At 40.6% G+C, this 20,861-nt stretch overlaps 1 pseudogene across 1 annotated transcript in view; it reads left to right on the forward strand.

Annotated features, from left to right (window-relative positions):
- Positions 1 to 842: 842 nt before the first annotated feature.
- LOC309640602 (putative tetratricopeptide repeat protein 41) overlaps positions 843 to 20,861 on the forward strand; it is a 91,860-nt pseudogene continuing 71,841 nt past the window's right edge. The window contains exons 1-2 of the transcript XR_014268583.1: positions 843 to 14,073; positions 17,640 to 17,817. The product of XR_014268583.1 is annotated as a putative tetratricopeptide repeat protein 41 (transcript). The remainder of the gene's footprint in view (positions 14,074 to 17,639; positions 17,818 to 20,861) is intronic.

A 20,861-nucleotide genomic window follows, 5' to 3' on the forward strand; every position in this document is an offset into this window, starting at 1 on the left:
ACCTGTACCCAATGGGGACTCGTGGGGGGGGACCGCAGTCCACCAATCGGAGCTGTCCAGGTGCGGTGTCCAATGCCCGAAGCGTGGCTCCTTCCGATTGGTCAATCCTGGCTCCTTTTCTCCAATCAACTGGTTCCGCGGGCCCCTCTTACGCGGGACCGCCCCTTTGCCTGGGTTGCTCTGGTCTCTAAGGGAAACCATCCAATGAACGTCAGCACAGAACACATCCCTCCTTGCGGAGAGGTCACGCGGAACCACTTCCGGATCCTAGAGCGCGCTTACTCCGTGACCAGGGGAAGCGGTAGCCATGGCAACGCGTTCTTCACCTTTCCCCTGTCCATGCGTGGGGTCACGTTGGGAATGATTCCAGTGCGACTTTTCGCAGTCAGCTTTCTATCTGGCAGTGCTTCTCGGAAAAGAGACACACGTGAGAAGTTGAAAATCCCCCGGCGCACTTTTCGATGGGGTTGGTGAGGAACTACAGTTCCCGGCATGCAACGTACTAGGGGGAAACACTGTAGTGCATGCTGGGAATCGTAGTCTTTGGTCCGCTGCGTAGTTTGGCCCTTTCTTCTGCCTTTTTCCCAGCGCGTCTTTGCGGGAACTCTGCGCTGCGTGTTTTAGAATTTACATCTCGTTCCCATTGCCGTAGAAATTTGTACGTATTCCAGACTCTCTAGTGTACACAGCCTTCAGAACCTAGAAAGCTGCCAGGCCTTGGCCGAGGCCGCCCAGCGTTCTGGGGGTCGGCCTGAGTCCGGCCCAGCCTCCGGTTCGTGAACGCGCCTTTCCGAATCTGGCTTCTCGTGCGTCACGTGGGCAGCCGGAGCCTCTGGTACGTCTACACCTTTCACAGCCGGAATCCCAGGCCTTCTGATTCGATTTACAGAAGAGGGTAGCGGGGCTTTTTTTCCCCCCCTTCCCTTGAGGGAAATCGCGAGCAACTTTGATGCCTTGACTCCCTCAGGAGAGTTCAAAGGCGGTGAACCGGTGGTCCCAGAGTCCCTGCTGTAAGTCAGGTGAAGAGCATGGTATTAAAGTCTAGTCTAGCACAAAAAAGAAAAAAAAAAACACTCTGAGTTTGACGGGGGCAGGAGGATACACCTGCAGATCTTTGAAAGCAAAACCTGTGGGACTGCAAATGAGAGAGAGAGTACAGCTTTGTAACTTCATAGAAATACAGAAAGACATAAAACACCAGGTGTCTTTCGTGTGAGGGAAGTCCCTCACCCAAAGCTTGGGCCTTTGGAAATATTTTCTGTGGCTCTTTAGCCTTTACAGACCCCCCAACCCGACCCGCACCCCGTTTCCACAAAAACACTGCCTTCCTTACTGCTTCCTACAGGTTAATTGAACTTCGAATTTGTTTTCAGATAATCATCCGAATTCCTGAAGACAAGCTTTTCAGTGACAGGCTATCGTATATATTTATAACTTCCCTTATTGAGGTTCGCCAGTCTTAATTCTGTGGTCAGCACTGACACATTGTGGTGGTGCCTTATTTACATCTGCCCAAATTACCTGAATTTGTTATTAGTAAGAAAAGGGTAGCTTACAAAGCTTTTGTTTTGCTTCTGTGCTTGCTTTTTTTTTTTTTTTAAAGAGTTACTAGGGTGTGAATTACATTCAGAAATCTCAAATAATTGCATTTTTGTGTTTTAACTCTTGTTTATTTTTTCTTTTTAGAAAAAGATGAGTTCCTTCACTATTCTGCATTTCACGACATTTCTTCCCCTTTTTCTCTAGCTCTGAACAAGTAAGCAACCAGTTCTGAAACTGCAAATTCCATCTTAACTGGTCAGTGGTGGGTAGTTTGCGCTGCACCTGAAGGGAACTGAGAATGAGGCAGGCCCTCCAGAATAGATGCATTGCTTGTGGGTGGATGTTACTGCAGATAACGGTGGGAATGTATGAGGCAGGCAGAACACGAGACAAGAGACTGGCGGAAGAATATGGCTGGTTGTCAGGCTCAGCTCTGCCCCTTTAAGACACGATCCCTGGCTATGCACCCTGTGAAGGTAATGGGCGGCGTACCCCGTTCCCAGCCTTGCTGTTTCTCCCCTGTAGTCTCCACCTCTTCTGCCTTTTGACCTATGATTGATCCTCATGTCGCATCTTGGCTAGTTCCTCCAGAACGTACACTCCAGATTGTTTTTAAGCTCCTGACCTTTGGATCTGATTCCCTCGCTTCTTAATTTTAATTTTTTCCTTTTGACATTATATGCCCATGACTGCTACAGGGAATAGCTACCTTTGTTTTTGTTATTGTTGTTGTTGTTAAGCTTTTTCTCGAGCACAGCTAACCCCACTAGACGGCACCCTCCTTTGCAGTTGAACTTGGGAGAAGACACCAGCGAGGCAAAGGGGTGCCGTTAGGAACAGTGGATAGCTCATCTGGTAGACAGGTGTAGTCCAGCAGCGAGGAGTCAGGGAGGAGGCAGACTGGGAGATCGAGGCAGGAAAGCAGTTGGCATCGGAGAGCATTGAGGAATGAGGCTGAGCCCCAAGGTCAGTTTTTTGGTTGGTCAGTTGGTTCATTCATTCTTTCATTTATTAATTCAGCAAGTGTTGAGGACCTGGTGTGTGCCAGGTATTATGCAAGGTGCTGGCAATAGAGGGGTGAGCAATATTGATATGGTGTCTGTGCAGAGCTTGAACAAATATTAACAGTGGAGTTGCAGCATAAGTGCATGTATCTTATTTAAACCAAAGCAAAGATATAAAAGAATGACTGCAAAAGAATGTGAGGGAGCTTTTGGGGGTGATGGAAATGCTCTTGATCTTGATTTTGGTGGTGGTTAAAACTCATCAAACTGTATACTTCGAAAAGAGTGAATTTTGTCATGTAAATTATACCTCAATCCAAGAAACCCTAATAGCAGCCATTGATTTAAACAACAAAACACTGAAACCATTTCAGTAGGAAGAAGGAAACAGACAGAGATGCCCGCTATTGTCAGTATTGTCCCACACTGTTTAGGAGGGTCTAAGAAAATTAACTGAAATTAATTTTAGAAAAGTTGAGGTTTTTTTATTTTGAAATCCCTTCTCACTGGTGAAATGATTGCCTATGCAGAAACTCAAGAGACTCTAGCTAGGGGAAAAAATTACTGACTATAAGAAATATGTGAACATCAATAGAATTGCTCTAATCTTGTAAGAAACAAAGAAATGGAAATTTAAAAAATTTCATTCATATTAGAGACCCAAACCGTAAAATACTTAGGAATAAACTTGACAAGAAAGACATAGCTCCAACATGAAGAAAACCATAAAATCTTATTGAAGAGTATAAAACAAATGGAGAAGTTGGGTCTGGTGCCATACCCTATAGGGAATTATTTACTGCTATGTAACAAATTACCCCAAAACTGTGTAGTTTAGAACAGTAATCATGTATTATCTCACAAAGTATCTGTAGTGGGGAATCTAGGAGTACTTAGCTGGGTGGTCCTGGTGCAGGGTCTCTCACGAAGCTGTAGTCAGGATGTCTGCATGGGCTGCTGTCATCTAAGGCTTGGCTGGGTCTAGAGGATCTGCTCCCATGATGACTCACTCATAGGTAATGGCAGGAGGTCTCAGTTCCTCACCACACGGACTTCTCCATTGGGCTACTTGGGTGTGCTCACAGTATGGTGGCTGGCTTTCCCCAGAGTGAGTGATCCAAGTCAGAAAACAAGGCAGGAGCCATGATAACTCATGACCAACGTCGGAAATCCCATACTATGATTTCTGCAATAACCCTACTCGGTGAGAAAAGGGGATTACACAAGGAGGTTAATACCAGGAGTCAGAGATCACTGGGACCATTTTAGAAGCTGCCTGCTACCATACCCTACCTGCAAGGGAAGCTGAGAAAGGTTCTAGCTGGCATCTTCCGCTTCATTTGTGAGGAGTGGGCTCATGAAATGGGGGACAAGAACCAGAAGTGGGGATTTCCCCCCAAATAGGAAGGGGATTCAGGTGTTGCACAGTCAAAAAGAATGCTAAATGTTCACTACGTGTTTGAATAGACAAACAGAACAGTGCAGCAAAAGAGAGAATCCAGAGATAGATTGTTTCAATGTAATACGTGATAAAAGTGATATTTCAGTTTAGAGGAGAAAGGATAGTTTGTTTCACAAATGATGCTGGCCTTGACTGGTTATCCATCTAAAAAATAAAGTTGACACCTATCTTACATCATATAAAAAAAGAAATCCAGTTTAGGAGAAAATAAGAAAGCCTGTGAGTGCACCCTAAGAATGGGGGAGACCTACTTAATCAAGATTGAGCATCCAGAAAATACCACAGAAAGCCTACAGCGTTTACCAGGCTCCTCGCTGGTGGGCCCGGAACTCCAATTTTTGTCCTGCTAGCACTATCACCATGAGGCTGCTGAGTGTTGCGTAGCGTATCAGCCTTGTGCTGCTTTCTAAGAACATTAGCTCTGCGTGGTGTAAGAATCGGCAAGCATTTTGAGGGGAAAAGCAACAGAGAGTGTAGGGTTCACTTCTTAACCCTTCCTTTCTGGAATCTTGTCTTCTCAAATCCTGGTTGCCTGAGTAGCTGTCTGATGCCTTTAAATAAATCCTCAAGTATCTTATCCAGCTTCTCTGTTCTGGCAGGAAGGTTGCCCTGCTTTGAATTGTCCTTCGTGGTAGAATGTGGAAGTAGACGTAGGTCTGTATAGGAGATGTAGATGTTCTTGGTCCTATTTTAATATTGGGGTTCAAATATTGGATTTCAAAAATCCCAATATTTCAGCTAAGACATTAAACAACCATAATTATTTCCTCATGTTAACCTTTCGGTAGTTTTTCATCAAGTAATTAATATGGTGTTTAATGTTTCCAAAATGTGGAACTTGTATTATTTTAGACTAGAGAACAGTAAATGTGTTTCTAAATATTTAACGTAATTGTAACTACAGTTTACATTAGTTTACATTATGTCTTCTTTTTGACTAGTATTAACCACAAATGTGGATTATTTGTGATCTCCCTAGGCCCTGCCCCAACTCACACCACGTTACCCTGCCTGAGAATTGACTATGGGTTTATAAAATGGTTACCTGCATTTGCTAATAAAATCTGTGGGTGCTGTGACTCTTAACATGCAATCAGAGAGTTTAAATTAAATTCACCTGTGGTCTTGTAGTTTACATTTTATTTTCTATTACTTAAAAATGAACATCTCCCTAGTCTCTGCCTTAGAAAAACAGATCAATTAAAAAATATATGTCTGGGACTTCCCTGGTGGTGCAGTGGTGAAGACTCTGTGCTCCCAATGCAGGGGGCCTGGGTTCGATCCCTGGTCAGGGAACTAGATCCCACATGCATGCCACAACTAAGAGTTCGAATGCCTCAACTAAGGAGCCCATGAACCACGACTAAGGAGCCCGCCTACTGCAACTAAGAGCCCGTGCAACCAAATAAATAAATAAATATTAAAAAAAATATATATATATATATGTCCAATTGTCCTCTGTCAACTTTGGACACCAGCAGAGCACAAGAGGAGTTGAATTTCAAATAAGAGATTTGTTAAATTTTAAATTGTAATAAATTTGATATTTTACATGATCCAATCAGCCATGTTGATGATAAGTTACATTAGGGACTTAATAGGAGTTTTAGAGCTGGAAGAAGTCTTAGAAATCATGTAGTTCCACAACTCACCCTCTCGGTTTTGAATTATAAAAGTAAGATATTTTCGTGGTTTAAAAAAACTCCAATTGGTACAGAAAAGTGTAAGATCAAAGGTAGAAGTTCCAGGTTCTCCCCACCCCATTGTTCCCATTCTCTAGAGGTCACTACTGATAGGAGTTCCTTATGCATCCTTCCAGAAATTGTGTGTGTGTGAGGCTGGGTGTGTATGTGTGCACGCATGTGTGTTTGTGAATGTACATATGTGTGTAATAAAATTAAAAATGAAATTCTTAATTTTTAAAAAGGTGAACAATACACATTAGCTTATTCCATTTAATAGATCTTGGATGTCTCATTTTTTAAAATCTACTTCCCTATTTGATAGGCACTTGTTTTGTTTCCAGTTTGTTGCTCTTACAGTCAATGCTGCAGAGAATGCTTTAATCTGCACAGGTTCTTTATTTGTGAAAGTTTATCTGGAGGATAAACTTTTAGTTTTGGAGTAGTTAGGTCAAAGAGTATGTGCCTTCAAAATTCTATGGATATTTACCAATTCCTCTGGGGGGCGGAAGAAAGCTGTACCAATTTATGTTCCCATCTCAAGGCTCATCCCTTTCTTTTTAAAAAAAGCTAAAGAAATTTGAGGTCCAGAGAAAAGAAATGCGGTCTCAGAGTTAACTATTGGTAGAACAAAGTGGAACTCATATTTTAAACATTTCTTACATTGCTCTAGGTACCAAGTACCTCTTGGCTACTTGAAAAAGTTTGAAAGGCTTTTTAAAGAAATTTTATTTTTTTATGTGTATTATGAAAAAATTTGGAAATTAAAAAATTTTAAAAAAAGATTGAGGAAGAAAATTAAAATAACCCATATGCCTTAACTAGATACATCACTATTAGCACCTTGGTGTCTTCATTAATGTTTAATATATACATTTTTAAATTAAAATTGGAATCACACAATAATAGTTTTGTAACTGTCTTTAACTTGCCAATATATGGTAAACATTTTTCCATGTAAATATTTTTACAAGATATCTTTTAATGGGTGTACACTATTTCATGTCATGACTGTGCCATAATTATCGATTTATTATTAGCCCTTTAGTTTACCAATCTTTAAACCATTATAAATATTGCTGCACTGAAAATTCTTAGATGTAAACCCTTATAGACAAATAGAACAAATTCTTAAAATTGAAATGCTTGGTAAAGGTATGTGACTTGTGTTTCAAAGGGTTGTGGTACTGACAAATTACACTCTAGGAGAGTTGTACCAATTTACATTCCCACTGATTTACATTTTAAGCATAAAAATCTTTAAAAAAAAAAAAAAAGAAAAGAAAAGCGAAGTAAAAGTACAGCCTGGCGTTGTCAGAGTAAAATTACTAAAGTTAGATGCTGTGGTCACTGGGGGCGGGCTTGGGGGTGGGGTATTTGAATATAGAAATCCCGAAGCCTTAAAATATTGAGAGAAATCTCTGAAAAAAAGCCAGAGGAACTTTTGACCAGTTAGTAGATATTCTTATAGCTTCTAGTTCTCAAGTGCAGTGATAAATAGAGTGATACGATTGAGGCTACTTTATGGTAAAATTTGAAGTCAAACATTTGCAATAGAGGTAATGTTAACACTGACAACAGCAGTAGGAATAGCAAACATTGACTGAGGACTTCATATGTACCTTGCAGATTCTAAAATGTAAACTAAGCCGTGATAACTTGCTTAAGAAATCTGTTGAGAAGTCTGTCTCTTTCCCCTCCCTCCCTCCTTACCTCTCTCCCACTTCCTCCCTCCCTCCCTCCCTTCCTTCCTTCCTTCCTCTTTCAAGAGCAGGGGACTTAGTGAAGAGACAGTGAAGCAGGTCCCAGAATGGAAGGAAAAGCTAGACACCAGGCCTCACGATCGACAGGACCCAGGGTAGCAATGGGCGTCCAAGTGGCATGGACACTCTCTAGGGTACTTCAACAGGATGCCTCAGCCCTTACTAGGGAATGTTCTTTCTTAAAGTGTCCACCTTAGCAGTGTTAAAAGAAAACAAATTTTTATTTTAAAAAATGTTTATTAGGTGCTTATTATGCAAAGTCTCATTTAATCCTGCCACATGGGTGTGGTCATTGTTTCCAGATTTACAGCTGCAGGAACTAGTGTCAGAGTGAGATCTTGGGGCAGGTTTTATATGACTCCAAAGCCCATGCTCAACCTCTGTATCCCTGACAATGTGGGAGATGCCACTTTGATACCACTTGCTGCTATCAGGTGGGCCAGGGACAAATATTAAGTAACTTTGATTCTCTGGCACAGACGTTGGACCCTTTCAATTTTTTTTCGGTGTTTCTGATTATACCAAGAGAAAGTCAGTTTGGTCCAAGTTTGTCTTAAATGCCTCTCTAATAAGTACATGTTAATCTACTTTCTCCATAAAAAGAGAAGTGTATCTAAATAGAATTTATTCAACACTGTTTGCTTTTTAATGCATTTATTTTTATGGATACTATCTATTTGTGACATGTAATAAGGGTTTTGCACTTACAGTAATAATGAAAAGTTTCTAGTTAAATTTTTTGACTTACATTGTTTTAAAGAAAAATAAAAAGTCACATCCTACTTTTCTTTGTCTTCTTTCCACTCCAAAATAACTCCTTCTTCTATTTAGGTCTCCTCTGTTCCTCTCCCCTCTCCCCCCATCATTAATCCCCTATTTCTGCAAAAACTGGGAGGGTTCTTTATCAGCAGTTGTGGAGCAAGTTGTGGAATTATTGTTTTTTCATTTAAAATTTTAATTATAAAATAATATAGCTATAGTTATTATGATTAGAGAAATGGATTTGCCTTAATCTTACCATTCTAACACAGCTACTATATCATTTTTCTTTCCTGTTTTTACCTCATGTGCATTTGTTCTAATAATGATACTTAACATTCATTGACTATTCGTTATAGGCACTGTTGTTAGCATTTTGCAATCCAATAACTTGTTTAATCTTCTTAAGCATTTTATGATATAGATTCTGTAATCCCTGTTCTGCAGATGAGGAAACTGAAGCATGGTGAATTTAAGACACTTAACTGTAAGGACTTGAATCCTGGGAACTGGTCTTCTGAACTTGGACCTTTCACTTCTGCACTGTGCTGTTTCCCATATTTAGCTGTGTTTTATTAGCACTGTTATTATTATGGCTTATACTTATTTTTTCTCCTTTTCACCTAACCCTTACTTATAAACCTTTTTCTCTTGCTATATAGTTCTCAGATTTTTAAAGAACCAACTATATTTTGGTCTAATTTATATAAAATAAATTGCACCCATTTTAAGTGATCAGTTGGTAAGTTCTGATGAATGCCTACACCTAACTACCATTATAATTATGATAGAAAACATTCCTGTTGCCCTAAAGAGTACCCTTGTGACCCTTCCCAGTCATTTCCTCCCCATGCTCCACAAGGCAACTAATGATCTGCTTTCGGTCACCATTTTTTTTTTTTGCCTTCCTCTTCAACCCATGAGTTGTTTAGAAGTAATATTTAATTTCCAAAATTTGTGAATTTTTCAGGTATCTTTCTCTTATCAGTTTCAAATATTCCATTGGGGTTAGAGAACATATTTTATATAATTTCAGTTCTTTCAGATGTGTTGAGTTTTGGTTTATGGCCTAGAATTCAGGTTGGCAAACTTATTGTTTAAAGGGCCAGATAGAAAATATTTTAGGCTTTGTGGGCCCTTTGATCTCTGTCATAACTACTCAACTCTGCTGTTGTAATATGAAATACTTAATATGAATGGAAGTGGCTGTGTTCCAATAAAATGTTCTTTATAAAAACAGGCAACAGGTGGGCCTTAGCCTTTAGGCTGTAGTTTGCTGACCTTTGGCCTAGAACCTGGTCTATTTTGGTGCTTGTTCTATGCCCATGTGAGAAGAATCTGTATTCTCTTGTTGTTGGGTGGAATGTTCAAAAAAATCAAGTTGCCTGATAGTGTTTTTCAGATCTTCTGTATCCTTGCTGATTATCTGTCTACTTAAACTACCGATTACTTGAGAGGAGTGTTGAAATCTCTAACTGTATTAAGGGTGTATCTATTTCTCCTTTCATTTTACCAGTTTTGCTTTGTGTATTTTTTTTTAATAAGTGATTGTTAAGTTTTTTTAAAAAATATCTATTTATTTATTTGGTTGCACCAGGTCTTAGTTACAGCAGGCAGGCTCCTTAGTTGCGGCTCGTGGGTTCCTTAGTTGCAGCTCACCGGCTCTTTAGTTGTGGCATGCAGCCTCTTAGCTGTGGCATGTGAACTCTTAGTTGCGGCATGCATGTGGGATCTAGCTCCCTGACCAGGGATCGAACCTGGGTCCCTTGCATTGGGAGCACAGAGTCTTAACCACTGTGCCACCAGGGAAGTCCCTGCTTTGTATATTTTGAAGCTCTCTTGTTAGGTGCCTACACACTTAGGATTATTATGTCTTCTTGGTAGACTGACTACTTTATCATTATGTAATGTCACTTTCTATTCCCAGTAACACTTGTTCTGAAGTCTACCTTTTCTGATAATAATATAGCTCCTCTAGTTTACTTTTCTCTGGGATCACACACTTCTGTACTGCCTGATGTATAATGTCTGAAGACAGCTAATTCATATATTTTGTCCAGTTTTCTAATTTTTTGAAGAGGATAGGTAAGTCTAGTCCCTGTTATTTTATCATGGCTGGAAGCAGAAGTCTGTAACTGTCTTTTTAATATATGTACCACTTGCCATCAGTGGCTATACTTTTATCCTCTTAGTTATGTCCTTTGCGGAGACCATTTAGTTTTCTTTCTTTCTTTTACTATTTTTTCTATCATAAACAATGAACATCTAGTGACTATAGTTTCTCACTATTTTGATTATTTCCTTGGAGTGATTCCCAGAAAGTAGAATCATTGAGTCAAAAATTAAAAACACTTTAATATATTTTGAAGTATATTGCCATTTACTTTCCAAATATACCTTCTAATAGCTTTCCAGAATTACCAGTTTACAATTCCATAGCTATATGTGAGGTATAAATTCCACTAATATTTAGATAACTATGTGTACTTAAAAAATTCTGTATCATTGCTTACTTTTAAATTTCTTTGAATTCTGGAAAGGTTAAATATGCTTTTATATGTATTCTTGTATTATTTTTCTTTTTATCTGTTTGTATCTTTTGCTTATATGTCAACTAGGATATCAGTATTTTTCTTAGAATAAAGATAAATATATTTGTGGCAAATATTTTTAAAGTCTGTTGTTTGCCTTTAAGTATTTTTATTTTGATGTATTTATTTCAATGAATGTATTTATTTATTTATTTTTGGCTGTGTTGGGTCTTCGTTGCTGCACGCATGGGCTTTCTCTAGTTGCGGCGAGTGGGAGCTACTCTTCATTGCGGTGTGAGGGCTTCTCATTGCGGTGGCTTCTCTTGTTGCTGAGCACGGGCTCTAGGCATGCGGGCTTCAGTAGTTGTGGCCCACGGGTTCAGTAGTTGTGGCTTGCAGGCTCTAGAGCGCGGGCTCAGTAGTTGTGGCATATGGGCTTAGTTGCTCCGTGGCATGTGGGATCTTCCCAGACTAGGAATCGAACCTGTGTCCTCTGCATTGGCAGGTGGATTCTTAACCACTGCGCCACCAGGGAAGTCCCTAAGTATTTTTAAAATGTAGTTATTATCTATTCTTTTGTGACTTCTTCTACAGCTTGTAAGTTTTGGAAGTCCTTTCCAGGTTTGATAAATATTTAATTATGTTTTCTTTTCATTTAAAACTTATATTAGATTCTTTCATTCAACAGTTATTTACCTGTCACCTACTCTGAGCCAGACCTTGTGCTAGGTGTTGGGGACCTGGTAGAGACCAAGATAGAAATTACTACCGCTGATCATTTGGGAATAGGAAAACGTGGATATTTTCAAGGTCTGATAATCTAATTCTAGCCTCCTACATGGCAGGTGAAAAGTCTGTTAATAAAGTGTCCATGATGCCTATTCTGTCATCTTTTAGATTTTGTTTGTGTGAGATTAAATTAAATTAATTTTTTCAAATTGTCGCCTATTTATTACAGTATCATTATTGCATAGGTGTTTCGTACCCATTGATTTGTGGTATCTTCAAGACCTAGAGTCTTATCTCTATTATATGGAGGCAGTATAATGTATGTGTCCTGGAGTCAGGCTGACCTGTTTTTAGATCCTAGCTCTTCACTTACTAGCCAGGTCCCTTTGGACACGTTGCTTATCCTGTCTGAACTTTTGTTTCTTCATCAGTAAAGTAGGGTGGTAATATTATCTATCGTAGGATTATTGTGACAATTAAATGCAAAAGGGTTAACACTTTTTTTATTTTTTAAATTTTTATTTATTTATTTTTTATTTTTATTTTTGGCTGTGTGGGTCTTCGTTTCTGTGCGAGGGCTTTCTCTAGTTGCGGCAAGCGGGGGCCACTCTTCATCGCGGTGCGTGGGCCTCTCACTATCGCGGCCTCTCTTGTTGTGGAGCACAGGCTCCAGACGCGCAGGCTCAGTAGTTGTGGCTCATGGACCTAGTTGTTCCACGGCATGTGGGATCTTCCCAGACCAGGGCTCGAACCCGTGTCCCCTGCATTGGCGGGCGGATTCTTAACCACTGTGCCACCAGGGAAGCCCTTAACACTTTTTTTTAAAAGGTAATGTATTATTATATTCTAGTCAGGTGGTCTTGATGGAAAATTGCCCTATACATGATAACACGGTATGTTTCTCTATTGGTGAAAGCAACAAACATAACCAATAAAACAACATTTGGTATGGAAGTAAGTTGCATCAAGAAAAAGCTCGTAAAGCTAAGTAGTTTTCATTGAATATTTTGCTTCTGAGCAAGGTGCAAGCATATCCACATCATTGCTGGAGGGCGTGTGTTTTTCCATTAGGTCAGTGGAATTGAATTCCCAGTGCATATAGGTGTATGGAGTGTCGTATGAGCCTGCACAACTTAAAATAAAAATGATCACAGTACTCCACCAGATTCTTAGATCCAGACTTCTTTGCCTCTCAGATGCCAGGTGCATTACTGGTCTTGGCCCTTATTATATTTTGATTTGTTCCTCTTGTCTTGACCTCAACTTCATACCTATTTTCATTCTTGCTTCTGGTCCGAGTCATGGGTCTTGGCTTATTCTGTTGCTGGATACGCTAGGCTCCTTTTCTGCATTTGCCTTCCTTTTCACACTCTTAGCAAGTCCCCGTGCATAGTTTTCAGATTCACAGGGTGGCAGAAGGAGCAGGTGGCCAATGGAACACTGGGAAGGTGGAATGGGGGGCTGAGGAAAAGAGGGAGAGCCTTGTATCCAGTGCCCACTCATCACCCGTGGTTCTCAGCTCTTCCGCAAAAGCTTTGGGGAAACAGAGGAGCCGTGGACTTCCTGTAATCCTAAAAAAGAATGTGTTTTTTCACTCCTAACTTAAACTAGATTGTGTCTCAACTCTGATCTGTCCATTGGTTGGCATCACTCACCTTCAAATATCTATAAGAAAGAAGGCATTTTGGGGAAAGATTTCAATCTGTTTATAGCGAACATAATTAGGGGGAAGCCACAGAAGCAGTGGAGGTCAGTGGCTGCACCAGGATGAAAATTGTTTTGTTTTAAGGGTGATGTCATCTCTGAGCAAAGTGAAATGAGCCAGGAGGCAAATGAGAATGTAGACAGGTCTGCCCAATTCCTTTTAAAGCCCCGGAAACCCATTCAGCCTTACATCTGCTCGACCCTGGATAATTCTCAGGAAGAGGAGACTATTTGGCAAACTACATCTTCCCTCAGCTGAGCGAATTCTGCAATTCCCGGGGCACGTGTTTCAAAGCTGTGGACCTGACGTGGTCAGCGTTGAAGGCCCAGGAGCCCTTACCCTCCAGTCTATTTAGACAACATTTTTGTCTCCACTAGCAACATCTGAAGCTCTGTCTGGACTGCGTGAACAGCTGCTTTCCCTTTTTTATCTGCTTGCTGGGTCAGACATATGGGGACTTTCTCCCTGACTACTCACCTGTCATGTTCTCCAAGGCAACTGACTTGTCAAGTTTATCCATAGTGGAACAGAATCTCTATGTTGCTGCAAAAAACTGTTATCCTTGGGTCCTGGAGAATCCCAACCGCAGTCTGATGGAGTTAGAGATCATCCAAGCAGCCTTTCTGAATGAGTCTCAATTTCTGTATTTTTACTTTAGGACGGGAACCGTGCTGCTGAAGCCTGTGGACGAGGAAAAGGAGGAGATGCTGTCCGCAGGCTTTCTGATCAACGATGAGGAAAAATTAAAGGCTGGAAAGCTTAAGGCCAAGGTTATTAGCAAAGGGCTACCTGTCAGGTTGTACAGAGATCTCCATGAGTTGGGTGAGCCTGGTTCTCAAGGACTGGTTGGTTGTGGTAGAAAAACTACCCAGCCGCGTTAATGATGGAAAATACAGGTTAGTAAATATGGAGAGAGCTAAGTCTGTTGTCATAGGTCCATGTGTTTTGTATGTCTTCCTTGTGAAAGGAATTTTTAAATGGTTGAAATTATTCCTTAAGCATTTAAAATTATTACCATATTCCTGTAACGTGCATTTCTTCATTTGAAGATTTTTGAAACTGGGAGCAAATAGTGGGTCATGGAAGAGGATTTAGGAAGTCAAGGAGCTCGGAGAAGACCTAAGATATCTGGCAGTTAACATGTAGATACAGAGCAGAGGTTCTCAACCAGGGCTGATTTTGCCCCCAGGGGACTTTTGGCTACATCTTTGGTGTCACATTTTTGGTGTCACAGTTGGGGGTGTACTACTGGCATCTAACAGCTGGAGGTCAGGGTCACTGCTAAACATCCTACAGTGCACAGGACTGCCCCTCATGATAAAGAATTTTCCAACCCAGAATGTCAATAATGCCAAGGTTGAGAAATCCTGATCTAAAGAGGAGAGAACTTTTATTAATTGTCAAGTGCTTTTTGCATGTTATCACATTTAATCTTCAAGGTTTAGCCCTGCAAGGTAGGTGCTATAATTCCTGTTTTACAGATGAACAAATGAAAGCTGCTGTGTAGCAGTTAAGTGACTTACCTAATGTCACTTCACCAGTGAGGGATCATTCTAGGATTTGAACCCAAGTCCTTTTGACTCCAAAATCCATGCTCGTTTGCCTTCACCCTTACTACTCAGAGAGTAAGTGATTCATGCACCAGTAGCCTCAGGCATCACTTAGGAACTTGCTAGAAATGCATTCTGGGTCTATTGAATTAGAATTTGCATTTTAATAAAGATGACCAGGTGAGTTGCAGGCACATTAAAGTTTGAGAAGCACTGCCTGGCATCCTGTTGCCTCTGAATGAAATAATTACATTTATTCTGAAAATAGTGTTTCACGGACATGTACAGATTAAAAAGGGAGGAACAACATCAGAGCAGGGCAGAGATTCTTCACCTAGACGGACTTCGGGAGGGATCTGTGATGCCCTAAATTTATATGAAAAATAGAATGTTTATATGCCGATGTGTGTTTTTCGGGGGTAGGAAGTTGGCCTGTGTCTTTGATCAGATTCTCAAAAGGTTTAATGACCCAAAAAAGATTGTTAATTACTGTTGTAAGGGCCCAGTTAATGTGGGAGTGCAGAATGCAGGTGGTGCATTCTCAAATGCTTTCAGGGACCAGGCAGGCGTAGTCCTTCTAATATGATAGGGGGCAGATGGATCTGTAGTCAACTGAATGGGAGGGCGTTGACCCACCTAAAGTCATTCACATCCATTGTTGGGGGTGGGGCATGAAATCCCACCTGTCCTGGTCAAACAAAACTCTGCCTACAAGCCAAATTATTTTGGGGTCCTAGAAAAGAATATTGTATCAGTCGTTACTCTTTGGGTTGAAAGTGACTCGGATTGGCTCCAACAGAAAGGGAATTTTAGTTTATATAACTTTAAAGCCCAGGATTAGGTCTGTGTTCAGCTCAGGCTTCATCCACTAGCTCAAATGAGGTTACCAGGCCCTGGTTTCTCACTACTTCTCTGCATGGCTCTGCTGTCCTGATGTTGCCTCAACTACTTGGCTCCTCCATAATGGAGGGAAGATGGCTCTAGCAGCTCCAGGCTCAAGTCCAGCAGGAATGGCTCAGTGTCCTAGGATTAAGTCTTTCTGTCTCTGATTAGCCGGACTTGGCCTATATGTTTGTATTGGACTCAGTCACTGGTGCCAAGAGAATGTGATGCTCTGATTGGCTGAACTTGGGTCATATGCCACGTCTGGAGCTGGAGGGAGTCAGACCCACTACAATAACATGAAGTGAGACAAGGTGGGACCCCAAATGATAATCTGGGGCTGTTACTGGAATTAGGGTAGGGTGAATAGAAGTTGGGCAGCCCCAAAATATCCTGAATATTTACTATGAGCTTGGAGTTTTAGAATGTCCAACAACAGAAATGCTCTCAGATCCAAGATTTTTTAGTTCCTAGCTCTGTTACTTTGAGAAAATGACGTAATATTGGTAAGCCTTGGTTTCTTCTATTTACTGAGTTAGCATGAATGACCTTGAACTCTCAAGGTAATGTGTATAATAATGTGTGTAAAGCACCTGAAAACAGTGCCTGATACATATTAGGCTAATGAGAATGAATCATAAAAAATGAGTCCTGGAAGAATATAGTATGTATTTGGCTAAGGCCTGAAGTATGGTTAATAGTGATATTCTTTGACTAGTCTCAATCTGAACTGCATTCATTAATATTTACTAACATGTTCAAGAATCAAGCCTTTCTGTGTATTTGGGTTAGAGAGAGATTATTTCTCCATAGTATTCTCCTTAGTCTTTGATTTTGGTTATTATTGAAATATTAGCTTGTTTTAGACTTTAGTTTTGAATGTGTAATATATGGACTACATGTCTGCAGTAGAAGGTACAGAATGGATGGATTATTACAAAATCTTCAGAAAAAAGGCTAAATTATTTTTCTTTTGGATCTTCGATACCCTTTAATCACCCAGATAGTTCCAAAATCTCACAGCTTAGGTAGGGGTAGCAGTAGGCCATGTGGGTAGCTGATAGTTATCATAAGACAATACAGAGCTATCAGTTCATACTCTTGGCCTTCAGAAGCACTCTGAGGTCCTTGGAGATGCCTGAGACTAGTGGGTGAGGTTCAAGGTAAGCTAAAGAGATCCATTAGACTGTGGGATCATTTCTAATTCTGTCTAAGATCTTGAAATATGAAGCTGACCTTGGCCAAACTGTTGGTCCTCTAGGTTATTCTGGCCCTAACCTGAACCACAGGGCAGCCCAGTTAACTATGGGGGTATAAGATAGCTTGAGACCTTACCAGGTTAAACTACCTGATGTTCATTTTCCTGCCTCACCGCATGTAAAAAAAAAAACCCACCCAAACTCTGGGAGATGTAGGTGTCTCCAGAGACAGGAGGACATTTTGGCAGTCCAGAACACCTTGACTTTAATTAGGCAATGAGTTTAGAAACACAGTGCCTTGAAACTAGAAGGAGTCTCAGAAATCCAGTTGTCCCGCCCTGCCACTTATTTTACCTGGGAATTTAAGGGACTTGCCCAGTGGCAGAGTTGCAACTGTACCCATGGTTGTCATTGGGCATCTTATCTTAAAAATACACCCCACTCCCCCAACCATTGCCATGGATAGAAACATACACATATGCCACGAGACTGAATTAGGTAACTTCATATTTAGCTAACAATCTAAAAATACAAGAGGATATATGTAGCAAATCCAATTTTTTTTTTTTTTTTTGCCTTGGTCATTCTGAGGTCATGAAATAACTTGGAATCCTACGTAGGATTTCATGTACAAATAGCATTAATATTAAATTGCTTGCCTATAGCTTCCTTTCATTAGAATGTAGAATGGGCTATGAAATTTGGTGCCTACATAGAAAGAAGGTGGTATAGACACAGAAGGGGAGATACTTTCCTGGGAATTCATAATAACCATGTGTAATGGAAAACGCAAAATCTAAGGTATTAAAACATATCTTTTTGTGTCTAAAGACTTCAAGCACAACTTTGAACGTTTCTATCATGAAGAGTTCACTGAGAAGTGCAAGGAAGTGTTTGTTATTTCCAAGGAGTCCAACAGAACCTTTGAAATCTTGGAAAGATTTGCCTTAAAGGATGTGGAATTTGATTTTAATAATGCCGTAGCAGGCTCCAGCTTATCTGTTCTCAGGTAAGATGTCAAGAAACCCCAAGCAAAGCAGCCTGACTTTAGTGAATATGATCCCCCAAATTTGGAATTTCTTCCCTCACTTCCAAGTCCATCCATGCCTGCAAGAGAGGCTCCCTAAAAGTCACCCCCAGGTTAGAATCTCCTTATCAGATATCACTCTGCAACTGCCAAGTTACTTCCCTTCAGTCTCCTTAAGAAGATTAAAAATGCTGGAGGGCAGAGAGCTTGCCTTCTTTTTTAATCCCATAGATCAAAGTTGGTCTCTCATTCCTGTCAGTGATGGAATGATTTTAAGGAGAAGAAACTGGATTAGGAAATATGAATAATGCATCTGTACAGTATTGTATAATTTACAGAGAGCTTCCACATATATCATCAGCTCATTATTAATTACATTAAGATATTCAGCCAGTACTTGTTAATTGCCGACTATGGGCCATAGCATTATTTGCGTTTGTGAGAATCGAGTTATCTTACCCAAAGTTTGCACTCCTTCACTGTTTTATCCAGTGTCCTCTGCATTAAAACCCCCATATCTTTTCCCACTCCGTGTGCTGACATGCTCTGTTCGCCAGCCACAGGCATGAAGAGATGGGGGCGTGAGGAAAGAATTGGGTTTGTCTGTGGTGTCCTTTCCAGTCTCAACCCTAGAAATAGGGAGGTTCTTGGGATCATTTTATTTTCTTCCATCCTCATCCTCCAGTTCTTATTCCAGATCTCATTTATTCTGTGAGAGTTTGGGGATTTGAAATAAACCCACAGCAGCTAGGGTGGCTCAAGGTTGTGCGCTACCATGTCTGCCCCGGTCTCAGCACCCACTATGATGTGCAGAGCTACCAACATCTTGTGGTTCTGGGAACCCATGCCAAGAGGAAGACAATTTAATTGGTTAAAACAACATGGCGCTCAGTCAAGGATTTTGAAACTACTAGAGTATGAAATATATATCATCTGTTGAAAATCTTAGGTTTGAATAGACAAGTCCATAGAGACAGAAAGTAGGTTAGTGGCTATCAGGGGATGAGAGTAGAGGGGAAGTGGGACATGACCCCTAATGGGTCTGGAGTTTCTTTCTGAGGTCCTGAAAATGGTCTGGAATTAGATAGTGATAGTGATATTTACTATATACTAAGTATACTAAAACCGACTGTATACTTTAAAATGGTGGATTTTTTTGGTATGTGAATTATATCTCACTTAGGTTATAATTTTAAGTATTTCAGAGTGGATGAGATATTTAATAAATTTTATTGCAATTACACAACTCCAGTTGTGCCCAATCAAAACACAACAATTAAATAAGTCCTTTGAGATAAGCTGTGTGGAAGCAGGGCTTTGCCATTTGGAAACAACGCTTTGTATTGTAAGTTCCTGAATAGTGTGTGCAGCTAAGAGAAAAGGGTGTTCTTTTGGAGTTTCAAAGCATTTTCTTAATAACCAACCATCTAGAGCAATAGCGTTCTTTTTTTTCTCTTTTGAAGGGAGCCACAGTTTGCTTTGCAATGTTTTCATTTTCTATTTGTTCTTGAGAAGAAATCATTAAGACCCTAGCTTATTTATGGGAGTATATTATATTTGTATTTTTCCTTCATTGGTTTTTACCTGCTAAGTGCCCAAACATGTTCTAGACACAGGGGATACAGCAGTGAACAAAAGACAAACATCCTTGCCTCCATGGAGCTTGTATTGTGGAGACATGCAACAGACATGATACCTATGGAAAATATGTAGTAGGCTAGATGCCTGTAAGTGCTGTGGAGCAAAATGAAACCTTGAAAGGGAATAGGCCATCTGGTAGGAGAGAAGGTGGCATTTGGGTAACTGCTAGAAGCAGGTGAGGGAGCAGGCTTTGCCAATATGAGTTGGAAGAGTATTCCAGACAGAGGGAACAGCAAACACAGAGGTCCTGAGGCTGGAGGAACGGCAGGGAGGCCAGGCAGCTGGAAGGAAGTCAGAGCTGTAGGGAGGGTGATGGGGTGAGGTTGGAGATGTAAGGGATGAGAGGAGGGTCTTATCTGTTCTAATGCATCATTGTAAGGACTTAGACTTTTACTTCTTTTGAGCAGGGCAGTGACCTATATGACATTTGATAAGTTCACTCTGGTGGCTTGGCTGAGGAGAGACTGAAAGAGGACAAAGGTGAAAGTGGGACATCAAATCAAATCCAATCCTGCCATTCAAATTTGGTGGTGAAATGACTAATGCAATAAGGCATTGATTCCTAACTCATAGTCATGGAGATGGAATTCTTATGGAGTAACTACTATTTAATGATCCTGCTATAGGTTTTCTATTTCAATAGGTTTTCAGACTGATCCTCTTGCTTTGCTGAACCTGAGTGTCAGGTTTATTTATTTTATTTCATTCACTCAGTCAACAATTCATGATCAGGTACTGTGCCAGTCACTAACTATCCAGTAGTGAGTTAGGTAAGCCTGCTAAGTGCCCACTTGGAGCTTACATCAATGAAAAATCACTAGACACATACTTATTAAATTACGTGAGGAACAGGGCTGGAGTCTTTATGCAGTGATACTCATGGACCTGGGACTCCTCTGCATTTCCAGAAGCTTTTCACTGAAAAAATTTAAGCAACAGGACAAGTTGTATTGTGCTCACGCCAGTTCAGAGAAATCATATTTATTCATTACTACAAGCCAAAGCACCCCCATAGAGCAGTGGGCTACTTCTCAGTGAGTAACTGACAATTATGGTCATTTTGTTGAATCCCTAATGTCATGGTCATCAGGATTATGGGAATCCTTGGCATGTGAGTGTTTCAATTTTTTATTCTCTCCTGGTTGAGTAGTCTCCTGCCCTGGGCCTTTGGGCAGGTTGGGCCCTTGATGTAAACCCAGGTTCATATTGGACAGCCCTAGAGTCTGTGGTAGGTGGAAGAGCCTTCTAAGATTACCATCTTTGCACCCTCCTAATTTTACATAGGACAGAGCTGAAGCCCAGAGGATGAATGGCTTATTTGGAGCCAACTGAGGTCACAGTTGAGAGACTAGAATTTCCTATCTCTTAGAGACAAACGTATGCAG

This window comes from Balaenoptera physalus, assembly GCF_965194825.1.
Source record: "Balaenoptera physalus genome assembly, chromosome: 13".
Taxonomy (NCBI): domain Eukaryota; kingdom Metazoa; phylum Chordata; class Mammalia; order Artiodactyla; family Balaenopteridae; genus Balaenoptera; species Balaenoptera physalus.